Source organism: Schistocerca americana, chromosome 8 (assembly GCF_021461395.2).
Source record: "Schistocerca americana isolate TAMUIC-IGC-003095 chromosome 8, iqSchAmer2.1, whole genome shotgun sequence".
NCBI lineage: Eukaryota > Metazoa > Arthropoda > Insecta > Orthoptera > Acrididae > Schistocerca > Schistocerca americana.
Genome location: NC_060126.1, coordinates 90643168 through 90656457, shown reverse-complemented (window position 1 = coordinate 90656457; position 13290 = coordinate 90643168).

Here is a 13290-nt window from a genome sequence, read left to right as displayed (position 1 = left end):
CGCTGCGTGTGCTATCACGTCTCTGTACGTGGAGGTAGCGTTAAATATGCTTCTACCCGGCACCGCACGTGTCTGCCACGGGCTTATCGCTTTGGTCATGGCAGTTTTCATGTTGTTTGCAAGGCATTTGGCTATTAACTTATAATCGGCATTCAGGAGCGTGACGGGACGGTAGTCTTCATTTCGTCGGGCTTTTTTCTGTTTTGGTATCAGTATGATCCATGAGCGTGGCTGGTATCTCTGCCCAGTTGAAAATCTCATTTACCATCTCCGTCACTTTCCCTCCGATTATGTCCCAGTACGCACTGTAAAACTCGGTCCGGATGCCCATCGGCGCTCTTCCTTTGGCGCAGCTCTGACGTCATCTTCGTCGACGGTCTCCGTCAGTTTTTCTCTGTCTGCCTCCGTTAGTATCCGTGTTGTATGTTGCAGAATGTTTGTTACTGCCTGCTGTTTTATTTCTTCTTTTTGGAAAAGTTGTTCTTGGGGGTTCCGGGTGCGAAGCCATCTGGGTCTTGCTTTGTTTTTCAGGTATTTGATCTTGGATAAGCGGTGGAAGGGTATGGAGATTGGAATGCTGGAAGATTGCCTTTGTGGATGCGCGTGTATGCTGTTTTAATTTTGTCAGTCAATGTACCTGTTGCTTCTTCAATTCGTTGCTATGAGCTGAGATCTATTGTTGGGCGGATGCTGTTGCTGAGCCATCTTTCAAATTGTTCCCAGTCTGTGGTCGTGTTGTGGCGCGATTGAGGTGGTTCTATTGCGTTGCCTATGTGTCCAACTACAGGGAGGTGATCGGAAGTGAGCTCCTCCATTGTCCTCAGGCGAAGGTCAGGATCCAAGTTTTTGGTGATGAATACATCAAGGACATCAGGCTGGTGTCGGTGGTTAAGGGGGATGTAGATCATCTCTTCTGTGGCCGTAATTACTGCGTGCAGACATCCCTCTAAATCGTGTAGCTGTGTATGGTTGCGGTTGTTTTTTTTTTTTTTTGTTTTTTTTTCTTATTCTTGAAGTGAGACCAACTGTGTGAGGTGAAATGACAAGTTTAATGTCGCAATATTTCTCACCAAATTACAGCTTTCCACACAGTTTTCAACTCGCCAACATAAAAACAGCTCAATGGATAACGCATCTTGCCAACATCAAAAAGTGAAATAAGGTTATACACAACAATGTTAAATATTAACTCTCTGAAAGAACATTAATCTTAAGCACAATATTATGGAAGTTTAATTGGAAGTTTCTTTACCAAATTGCTCCTTCACATATGTTATGATGTTGGCCAGCACTGCGAAAATCGTCTGATTCCGGTTCAAAGTTCGGTACTATTTAGGACGACAATCAAGTCTACGTGGGATGGTTACTAAAGTGACAAATTTGAGCGCAAGATTGCCCAAGGCTGCTCGAGTTTACAGTGGACACAAGTTGGTGAACCAACAAAGTTTACGCCTCTGCATGCGGTATTTACCTTAAGCTGCGACGTGCTGCTGTCTGCAAGGCTGCTCTCTCCCACAGAAATTCCTACAAACTAATCTGCCCTTTGCTGAACTTTCCAGCAAAAACTTTCCCTATGTTTCTCGTTATACGAGGAAGCATGTACTCAGCCCTAGTCTTATTATGTGGCGATATACACGCACATGGTTGGAGCAGCGTGCATATTCTAGTGCCCTCTCAGTTCTCGCAAGAACAATTAACTAATTTGGCTGGTTCGTTTCTCAACAGTTGGAGCTAAACGTTGCAACAGCTAATTTTAGCTGGAGTGCAGTCACTGTGAATGCAGTGTCCACACCAATTTCTTCTCTGTGTCGTACGGAGCGTTAAGTGCTCTGTTCTGCACTTGACACCAGTTCAGAGAAGAGTCCCCAAAAGTTTCTCTCTTGTCCTACTCATGGCCAAACTGCCTCCCTCCACGGGTTCCTTTTTCACGTCACGGGTTTTTTCGACCAATAGGTGAGTTCCTCTCATTTTGTAGGAACACCCTCTACCAATCACTACGTCCCTCCTATCAAACTGCATCGAAACTATAGTAGTTTTCTCCTTCCTAGTGAGTTTCTGCCAATCGGACGTTTTGTGCCTGTTCTAGACGCCTAAAGTACATTGACCTTTCCATGTGTCGCACTCGCTGGACGAAAATGCGTCACTTGCTTTTGTTCGTATCCCGTTGGAATTTCGAAACGCAGTTTTCTAAAGCTTCTTCTCTGCTCTTGTACCGATGCCCTCGCTACAGGCGGCCCTCCAGCTTGAATCACCTAGCCCAGGGTCGCTGTCCTCCTTTCTGCCACGCCTTTAAGTGGTTGCTGGCGTAACTCCCACAGCGCGGCTTCGCTACGCCTTTGTGGAGCTGGCTTTTCAAAACTAAAAGCGACTCAACTCGTGTTCCCTGTTCTACCTTCCACTCAAAGACATGCATTGTATAGGAGTGGTGTGTTAATTATCGTCGATTGACTGTCATACCTTTTTGCATTACATATTGATGGGAAAATGTTCTCATAACTGTCGATTTACGTTAGGTGTCTTCTTCACCTTCTCATTGTGAATAGTAAAGGTCTCATGTAAGGTGCGAATCTGACCATTTATTCTGCCACCTTACAGCTGATTCCCACGTGCATTGTTTCTACATAAATTCCAAGCAGTATTTTTGGCATTTAGATCCCCACTGAGTAATACATCGTCGTGATTGTCGAAGATCTGGAGAAGGTCATTTTCGTGGAAAATTGCCCTGGGACAGCCACCAGGGTGATCTTGCCTTGCAATGTTTCGATAGTGACTATTGTAGATTCCAAGGACGTAATGGGCGGTGCAAGTTCAGGGTTATGTCTGATGTGCGATCGGAGAAATATGGCTGTCCCTCCTCCCTGTGTGTTGGTACGGCTTGTCCTGTGGCAAATCATATTTCGCAATTTGAAAGTATCTGTAAGGGTGCAAGGGCGTCTCCTCCCATACACTTTTAACCTGGTTGATCATCTCGAAAAAGGTAGAGATTCCAGCGGTTAATTGGTTAGTGTCGGAATGTCTTGCTTGTTGTGGTTGGTTGTTGGAGGTAGTGGGCTCGTTTGGTCGAATTTTTGTAGAAGTTCTCCTTCCCCTAAGGTAGGCTTCTGCAGGTGTGGGCATTAGTGTTGTCTGAATGCATGGCTGGGTAGTTGTGGTTGCTGGTGCGGTGGTTTCAGGTCTTTTGGTGTGATATGCCCTGATGGACATGCCCTGATGGGCTTTGGAACTCTTCACATCCTTTGAATGAAGCAGGGTAACTGTCTTTATTGTAGTTGACACAGTGTGGGGTGGCGTTTTTTGGTTGCATACAATTTCTCGCCCTCCGGTCTTCTCCAGATCGTACACACCTCGTCGGCGTTGAGCAGTAATTTGCAGTATGAAAGAATCCCTGGCATTTTTTACTTTGAGGTGGGCCATCTTTCCTCTGGCATGATTCTATTGATACCTTTGTGTCTGATATGCATCTTACGTGGTAGATTGCATCGTTCTCGGGTTTCTTGTTGAGGGTGACGCGGAAGACGTCCATGGGGCGTAAATCTTTAGTTTCATTATCCCTCTTCTTCTCTTGGCGTGCGTCATGCCGGTGAAAGTTTAGTAATCTGAGATCTTCCTGTTATGTAACCGTTTCGAGGAGACCTTCTATGACTACTTTGAGGTGTCGTTCGCTCTGTGGTTGGTGTGTGTAATTATGGATGGCGGAAGAAATCCAGAGCGGTTCTTTGGTTCTTGATAGTTTCAAAGTGGTATTTGATAGTTTTACCCTTGTAGACGGCTTTAATTGGTCTTTCTGTACTTTTTTAATGCAGCGTTGAGTGTTAAATAGTGGCCTTCATACTGGATTGTAATTGGTGGTATTCTTGGTTTCTCAGTGTAGTTTGAGGAGGGTTTGACGATGTTTTTGGTTGTTATCAGCAGTTCCGGTTGTGTCTGCCGGTTGTGCACGTCCTGTTAATGGTTCAAAACGGTTATCCGTACGTACATTAAACTGTTTGTGTGGTGCGCTGTCGTCACTGGAATTTTTCTGTTTGATTGTCTTCCGTGGAGGGGGGGTTTGAAATTCCCCTTACCCATCGTCTTGTTCCATTTCTTCTGGTTCGGTTGATTGGTTTGAAATTCCCCTTTCCCACCGTCTTGTTCCATTTCTTCTGGTTCGGTTGATTCATGGTCAGAGGAATGAAAATATCTGGTGTATTTTTCGTCGTCGTTCGTCTTGTGTTCGCTCGCGTCATTTGTCGTTCTGTGATTGATCATCTTGGAGTCACGGCTGGCCGCCATTTCACTGATGTGTTGCACCTGGAACTTTAGAATCGTCATCTGTCAGACGCAGGGCCGGCTCGGCGCGTAGATTGGGCTCGGTCCTGGCTGCATGGGCTGTCCCGCTTACCTCCTAGCGGCCGTTTTTTTTTTTTTTTTTTTTTTTTGTCGTCAGTCTACTGACTGGTTTGATGCGGCCCGCGACGAATTCCTTTCCTGTGCTAACCTCTTCGTCTCAGAGTAGCACTTGCAACCTACGTCCTCAATTATTTGCTTCACGTATTCCAATCTCTGTCTTCCTCTACAGTTTTTGCCCTCTACAGCTCCCTCTAGTACCATGGAAGTCATTCCCCCATGTCTTAGCAGATGTCCTATCATCCTGTCCCTTCTCCTTATCAGTGTTTTCCATATATTTCTTTCCTCTCCGATTCTGCGTAGAACCTCCTCATTCCTTACCTTATCAGTCCACCTAATTTTCAACATTCGTCTATAGCACCACATCTCAAATGCTTCGATTCTCTTCTGTTCCGGTTTTCCCAAAGTCCATGTTTCACTACCATACAATGCTGTGCTCCAGACGTACATCCTCAGAAATTTCTTCCTCAAATTAAGGCCGGTATTTGATATTAGTAGACTTCTCTTGGCCAGAAATGCCTTTTTTGCCATAGTGAGTCTGCTTTTGATGTCCTCCTTGCTCCTTCCGTCATTGGTTATTTTGCTGCCTAGGTAGCAGAATGCCTTAACTTCATTGACTTCGTGACCATCAATCATGATGTTAAGTTTCTCGCTGTTCTCATTTCTACTACTTCTCATTACCTTCGTCTTTCTCCGATTTACTATCAAACCATACTGTGTACTCATTAGACTGTTCATTCCGTTCAGCAGATAATTTAATTCTTCTTCACTTTCACTCAGGATAGCAATGTCATCAGTGAATCGTATCATTGATATCCTTTCACCTTGTATTTTAATTCCACTCCTGAACCTTTCTTTTATTTCCATCATTGCTTCCCCGATGTACAGATTGAAGAGTAGGGGCGAAAGGCTGCAGCCTTGTCTTACACCCTTCCTAATACGAGCACTTCGTTCTTGATCGTCCACTCTTATTATTCCCTCTTGGTTGTTGTACATATTGTGTATGACCCGTCTCTCCCTATAGCTTACCCCTACTTTTTTCAGAATCTCGAACAGCTTGCACCAATTTATACTGTCGAACGCTTTTTCCAGGTCGACAAATCCTATGAAAGTGTCTTTATTTTTCTTTAGCCTTGCTTCCATTCTTAGCCATAATGTCAGAATTGCCTCTCTCGTCCCTTTACTTTTCCTAAAACCAAACTGATCGTCACCTAGCGCATTCTCAAATTTCTTTTCCATTCTTCTGTATATTATTTTTGTAAGCAGCTTCCATGCATGAGCTGTTAAGCTGATTGTGCGATAATTCTCGCACTTGTCAGTGAAACGTCCCCTTAGAAAAATTATAGATGACTGTGCTTAAACTGACACACAATATTTTTTTAGCGCAACGCAATCTGACTTTCAGAAATCCCTACAAAGGAATGGCCCTGACTAACATTAACCTATACCTTTCACAAATCACTTACCTCACAAAAATCTTCGTTACTCAAGCTACTGCAACACAGCGAGCGCCACTACTGCCAGCTAAATAATAGATTGAAACTACTGAAGGCACTAACTACTGATAGGCATAGTTAGCAAATGAAAGATTTTAATAGAGAACAAACAATGTATTTACCTTTATAGTGTTGAAAAATCATAGTATACATAGCAGTTCATGACATCCAGTCTTACAAATTTCAAAACTCCGCCATTCCTCTCCCCACATCCACCACTACTGGCGGCTCACCTCCAACTGCGCAACGCTACGCGCTGTTAACATCCAGCTGCCCAACACTACAATGGCAGATATTCCAACAACAATGCAAACCAGCCACAGACTGCACACAGCACATACAGAGCGCTACGTGGCGTTACCAATATAGAAACTTAAACAGCCTACTTACATAGCCCCCATGCTCCCCACAAAAAAATTTTACAAATTGTTTTGGGCAGTGGCCAATACAGATTTGAAGAAATTTTTCATAATTACATTAACAAAGATATCAAATGCACACACTTATATATACAATGTTGGTCAAAAGCTAAAATTTTCTCACAGTCCATAAAGACAGTCCTGATCGTTCATCACAGTAAAATAGCAGTGTTTTTCTCAATGTCTGAGCAGTAAAAGAAAATGCACATGGAAGTAGTGGATTTCCATGCAGTCTTGAAGAAGTAGTGTTGTCCTTCCAACGAAAAGACACTGCTGACTCTTGACATGCAGACAGGTAATGGGCCACAACAGAGCAAACCCACCGCAGAGTCAGTCGAAGTTTTGAAGAATATTGGTAGGTAAGTCATCACAGAGTAGACCCACTGTAGTCCTTGTAGAGATGGCCAGCAGCCATCTGCTGCGACTGTGCAGGTGCACAATCACCACCGAAGAGTCTTGCGGAGAATATAGCAAGTCCATAAACCACCACTTGTGCACTCACACAGTTTTTGGAATTGTCCGTAGAACCAGCAATGCTGTTATCCAGTCCCTTGCTGAATTATTAACACACGTGCAAGCACTATCAGTCCCTACTTCTCACATATTGTCCATATACTATGACCAACAGGAACGTGTGCAGTGAAATGAAACTTACAAGTTAACAATACGATGAACTGGTGTCAATTACAATTTTATAACATAAGAATACAATTACAAAGGTACAAAATACATCATTAAAAACATAACAATAAAGACAACATTTGTAGTACAGGCTTTACAAAAGAATCGAAATAACATATACATCAGTGTTACAGGAATTATGACATGAGTACATACATAAAAGATCAGAATAACTTTCGAAACATCAACTTCACACATGAGCATTAAAACAAAACAGAACAAATAATGTTTAAACATCTTTACAAAATAAATAACATAGTATTAGAAAAATTCTACAATATAACAACATCAGCTAAACACATAAAGACAGGAAAAACACACAAGGGAACACAAACACATAGTGGGATAACACAAGGAAAGGACAGGTTTCTTTTACTGCAGTATTTTGCAAACAAAACTTTATTTACTTCTCGGACATATCCCTTCGTTCTTCATTATTTCGAAAAAGTCCTATCTATACCTGCTTTCTGTACTTTTTTCATATGACTTCTCAATGCATTTCTTCCAATTCATCGCAACTCATCCTCTTATATAGTCAACCCCCTCTTAAGCTAACTTAAATCTACTGAGTTCAGATGCTAAACTAAGGGACGAGGCAATGCAGCAGCACAGAACAATTAACACAAACAGCAATGACCAAAAAAAAAATGGAAAATTGCAAAGCAAGCTACAGTAAATCTAAATTACCAAGCAATGCAACGTTACAACTAATATGAGCCAATGTGCAGCAACAAGAAAAATAAATCAGTAGTAAAACTAGCTTATCAGAGTAATACAAAGTGAAATTTAGTAGCACTATGCCTGGCAAACAGCAGCAGGAAATCCAATAACTTATATCTGAACATGACATAGCTCAAGCAGAAAAAATATTACACTAAAGACAACAATGCAGACAAGGGAAATGTATATTCACATCTTAATGTCTATATAATTAAGTGCTGCACGACAACTTATTCTACAAAAGAAATTACCAAGTACTTGAAAAGAAAATTCTGTATGCAATTCCTGTGAAGGGAAATGTTTTTTTTGTGCTCCTTCATTTTTTTTAAGTACATCGTAAAGTTACTATTTAATGGATCTGTAGGCATAAAATATCTATATTAGTACATCTATAAAATTTTATTTTAACCAATGCTGCAATGCAGCTAGAAACTAGATATTAAACAAAATAAGTAAAAAAATACATAAAGTAAGCCATATGGCATTTCTCTCAACTAGCATGATAATAGCCGTGAAATGTTTCTCATCGTTTCATTAGGCATTTTAGTAAATATCATAAATTAAGAGCTCCACAGTATAATCATATGTTTTCAAGTTTGAGGGTGCCGTATTTGCGATCCTTTCTACAAAGGAATGTCAATAGTGAGGATAATGGCCTCCCCTTTTTTTCTTCTACCTGTGCCTCTGAAAAGGCACACACTAATGGCTTTTTCTCCAGGCGTCTGACACAGCTGGGTGCCCACGACGCATTGCGTGCAGGTGGTCACTTAACTTTCTTACGGAAATATTTATGACAGCAGTTTCCGCTACAGTGACAGTCTCATATAAAAATCTGTAGAAACAAAATCCTATTGATATAACAGAGTCCAAAAAAATTTTCGTTGGCATTGTAATACATTCACGCATTTACATACATTTCATAACTCTTAAAGTACGATTCCTGGTTTCCAACAACCTTTTTCACAAACCCGAGTCCCTAGCCACTACTCATTATTCCTTACCTTATTCGTCGACACTTCTTCAATATTTCGTCATAACAGATACGTAGCATACTTGAATAACTCATATAGCATCAGCTTATTGATCATAAACATACCGCAACAGCATAATACACATAGTCATCGTAATAATAACATCATAACACCTTAGTCAACTCTCAGAATCGTCGTAGCTTCCTCCAATAATTTCAAAACCTAAAAAAAATTCTCTGCTCATTTCAATAGTGTCATCTACCTCAAACGTACTTTAAAATCATGATTCCATACCAAATATGACATTCAAAGCTCTTGTAATATCACAATGGTTCCAAAAAAAATGAACATTTCACAAAGTACAGACAAAATACAATTTCATAAGTGTGAAGTTATCCAATTGTGTAATTACGTAAACATCTGTCACTGATGTAGTAAAATAAATATTTGTCTCTCTCAGTTAAATGATCAGATAGCTGTGTAATTTGTGTGTTAGAGAAATATGGAACTGATGTGTAAAGTTGTATAAGCAAATACCATATTAGCTAGGGCTCCTTGTGCTTGCCGAACACATGGTACACAAAGTAGGCATGTACCCCCCTGAGGATTAATGTAATTATACCCTCAGATGTTACCGATTACAGCAATGGAATGAAATGTATCACGGAAAACCTTTGAATCATTGTACTTCAAATATCTTTAAAATTAAATGATTTAAGTACAAAATTAATCACTCAAATACGTGTCCTGTAGCGCTAAACTGTGCGTCTTGTTGTAAGATAATCCCTGTGGAAGTGTCGTAGTTATCGTCTTCCGAAAGCTAAGTTCTGCAGAAGTCAATGTACTTACCTCATGATAAACAAAAGTGAAATGCTTTGCGATAGATACCGTAGTTATTACGTACCTTACCGTGATCAAGAAAGTACTATAATGTAACGTATTGTTGTGCTACGAAAAAGGCTGTCTCATTGTAGCTATACTACAAAAGTTACTACTAAAACCTGTTTTACTTTCCAGAATAATACAGAAAAACTGTGCAGATATAAAACAGATACACCACAAAAACAACATTGTAATTTGTCACTCATTAGTAGCGTCGTGATAAAATCGTGTAGCTGTCACATAAACTAACCACAGTGTCATCTGGTATCTCACAGAAAGTACTTTAAATCCAGAATGTACTTTCAAGTAAACCAAAATGTTGCATTAAAATCTCATTAGTTCTAAGTATGTAAGCCTTATAGTCGTTATGTAATCGTGCAACTAACAAGCAATAATGTACACACACAATAACACTGTGATGTCTGTTCACTATAACAATGCATTCGTAATTTCTGTTTCAATAAGTTCTCTTGGTTCTTGACTGGATATTTAACTTCAAACATTGTTGCATGTTAACAGATTCTAAGTCTGACAAGCATACTAGTAATGTATCGTGAAAAGTTATATGGCAAAGACAAAGTTAAAAAGCAGATTATCGTTTAATAAACGGTTTTACGTGTGAAATGTGGTGCAATCCTTTACTGTTCCTAGTATGCAGATTTTCAACTTCAACGCAATTATCATGTGGTATACGTCGGATTCTGTAAGATCCATTGTAAACTAGAAAGAATTTGGGACTCATGTGTTTCTTCTTATGTGATAATGAATGAACTTTAATGAGAACTTTCTGACCAATGTATAATTTCTTTGCATTTGCTTTACTGTGTAGTTTTCTCCTTTTGTCTGATGCAAATTTTATATTTTTAATAGCCAAATCAATTATGTCCTCGTGTCGAAGTTTACGTGTATTCGGGAAAGGTACAAGCTCTCTGATTCTGTTCGGTGGTTCTTCATTCTTCAGTACAAGAGTAGGTGGTAAAGCAGTGGAATAATGAGGCATTTCATTCAGCACGTTTTGAAATAAGTGTAAATATCTGTCCCAATGCTGATGCGTTCTGTGACAATAAAGTCTGCAAAGCTTGTTGATTTCTTTCATAATCCTTTCAGACGGGTTACAATGTGATGAGTACAATGAAATAAAAACAGGTTTGATTTTATGATTCCGAAGCATGCGTGACCAAACAGCAGATCTGAATTGTGGTCCGTTATCTGAAATGACTTTAGCAACATGGCCAACTTCACGTAAGAAATTTTTAATAAAGGCGTTGGATACAGACCGTCCAGTGGCTTTACGTAACGGAGTGAAAGAAACAAATTTTGAAATAAGTTCAACAGCGACTAGACCGTATGAAAATCCATTCGATGTTCTGACAAGGGGTCCCAAGAGATCAACTGCAGCAAATTCTTTTAATTTAGAAGGAATGATAGGAAACAACGGAGCACGATGTGAGATAGTAGATGGTTTCGCCTTTTGACAAAGTTTACAGATAGACAAGACTCTTCGAATTCTCTTTTCCATATTGTTAAAATAACAAGTCGTTTGAAGAATATGATAACATTTTCGTGGACCAAAATGTGCGTAGCTGAAATGAATGTACCGAATGAGCTTATTAACAAAATCGTCTGGAATGCAAAGTACCTATACCTTGTCATCAACAGTGCAGCGTTTGAAGAGTATGTTGTTACTAACCAGGTAATAATGCCGAATCTGAGTTTGTGTCTTTTCATGCCATTTACTTTTGATGTCTTTCCAAATCGGATCTTTATCTTGTTCATGAGCAATGTCCTTTAAAGATGTGGTGATGAAGTTTTCAAAGGCGACTTTCTGAATGTAAAGAATACTGAAATTTTTCTCGAGATTGGCTTCTGTGTTACTTTTCTCAAGCGCAGCCGGTGCGCGTGACAGTGCGTCCGCAACGATGTTCTGCATGCCGGGAATGTAGACTATTGTGAAGCGGAATTCTTGCAGAAACAATGCCCAACGTTTTAACCTGTCGTGATTTAATTTTGAAGACATAAGAAATTGTAATGCACGATGATCACTGTATACTTTTACGTGCTTACCAGAAAGAAAGAAACAGAATTTGTTAAATGCCCAAACGATAGCTAAAGCTTCTAATTCAGTAACGGAATAATTTGTTTTCAGATTTTGTTAGCACTCGGCTAGCGAAAGCAATAGTTTTCTGAACAGTATTGTCATTTTCTGTGGCTTCTTGAAATAAATGGGCACCAAGACCGACTTTAGAAGAATCCGTGCTAAAGCAAAAGTCTTGTGAGAGATCTGTATGAGCTAGTATTGGCGCGTTAAGTAGCGATTCTTTCAAAGAATTGAATTCCAACTGTGCTTGTTCGTCCCAGTTCCAAATAGTATTCTTTCCAGTGAGAGAACAAAGTTTTGGGGTAACTAGAATTTGCATATTCAGAAAACGACGGTAAAAATTGACGAGACCTGGAAAACTGCGTACTTGTCTTTTTGTGGATGTAACTGGAATGGCTCTGATTGCTTCTAACTTTTCAGGATCCGGCTGAATGCCTTCAGAAGAAATAATATGTCCCAAAAACCTCACCTTTGACCTACCGAATTCAGACTTTTCCCAAGTTAACTGTAATTCCAGATTCTGCAAAAATATGTAACACGCTGTTGAGGATGCGATTGTGTTGTTCCCATGAGGCTTCTGCTATCAGAATATCGTCCACATATAAGGTGATGTGACGTTTTAAGAACTCAGGTAATATGGAATTTAGCCCGCGAATGAATGCTGCCGAAGAAATGTTCAAACCAAAAGGAAGTTTCCGAAACTGATAACAAACGCCGAAACAAAGGAAAGCTGTGTATTTTCTACATTCTGGCTGAAGTTCGATCTGATAAAAGCTGGATCTGAGATCAATAGAAGACAACACTTTTACACCATTAAAATTTTGAAGAAGTTCTTCTAACGTTTGCGGCCTGTCTGTTTCAAGAATGATGATAGTATTGATTTGTCTAGAATCTAAGACAAGCCTGATCGATCCATTTTTCTTCTCAACAACATGTAATGGATTGCTGTATGAGCTTACTGCAGGCTCAATAACGCCCTCGTCAAGCATAGATTGTATTTCTGTTCTAACACAGTCCCTATAATGTGCTGGAATTACGTGTGGTCTAACACAAAATTTAGTATGCTCACGAACACAAAATTGGTATTGAAATCCCTTGATTGTTCCTGTTTTGTGAGTAAAAACTATGGGATGTGCTTGTAAAATCTCAAAAAGGTCTTGCCTATCAGTGTCATTACAATTCTCAATTGTTTGAATTTTATTCTGAATTAACTCATTAGTATCAAATGCGCCGTCGATATCATCCCTGTCAGTACTTGCAGAGTGATTGTTAGTGTCAAGTTCCGTCGAAAATTCCGAACTGTTGTCTAACAGGAGGTAAAGCCGATTAATTTCTTCGTCATGGTTTGAGAGCCAATCTTCAAATTTCAAAGCTATTGACCTACCTTCTTTCTCCAAACTTATTTCAGCATCGTGAAAGTTCAAGATTACTTTGTATTCATTCAAAAAGTCTACTCCCAATATAATTTCCGTCGACAATAATGGAACAATAAGAAAGTTCATAGAGAAGCTGTGGCTTTGACAAAAGAATTCTAAGTTGGTTTGTTGGCGTACATCTACACTTTTTCCAAAGATTGCACCTTGTAATTTAATCTTACGTAACGGGAGTGTGTGACAATTGTTCGATTTGTTGCATTT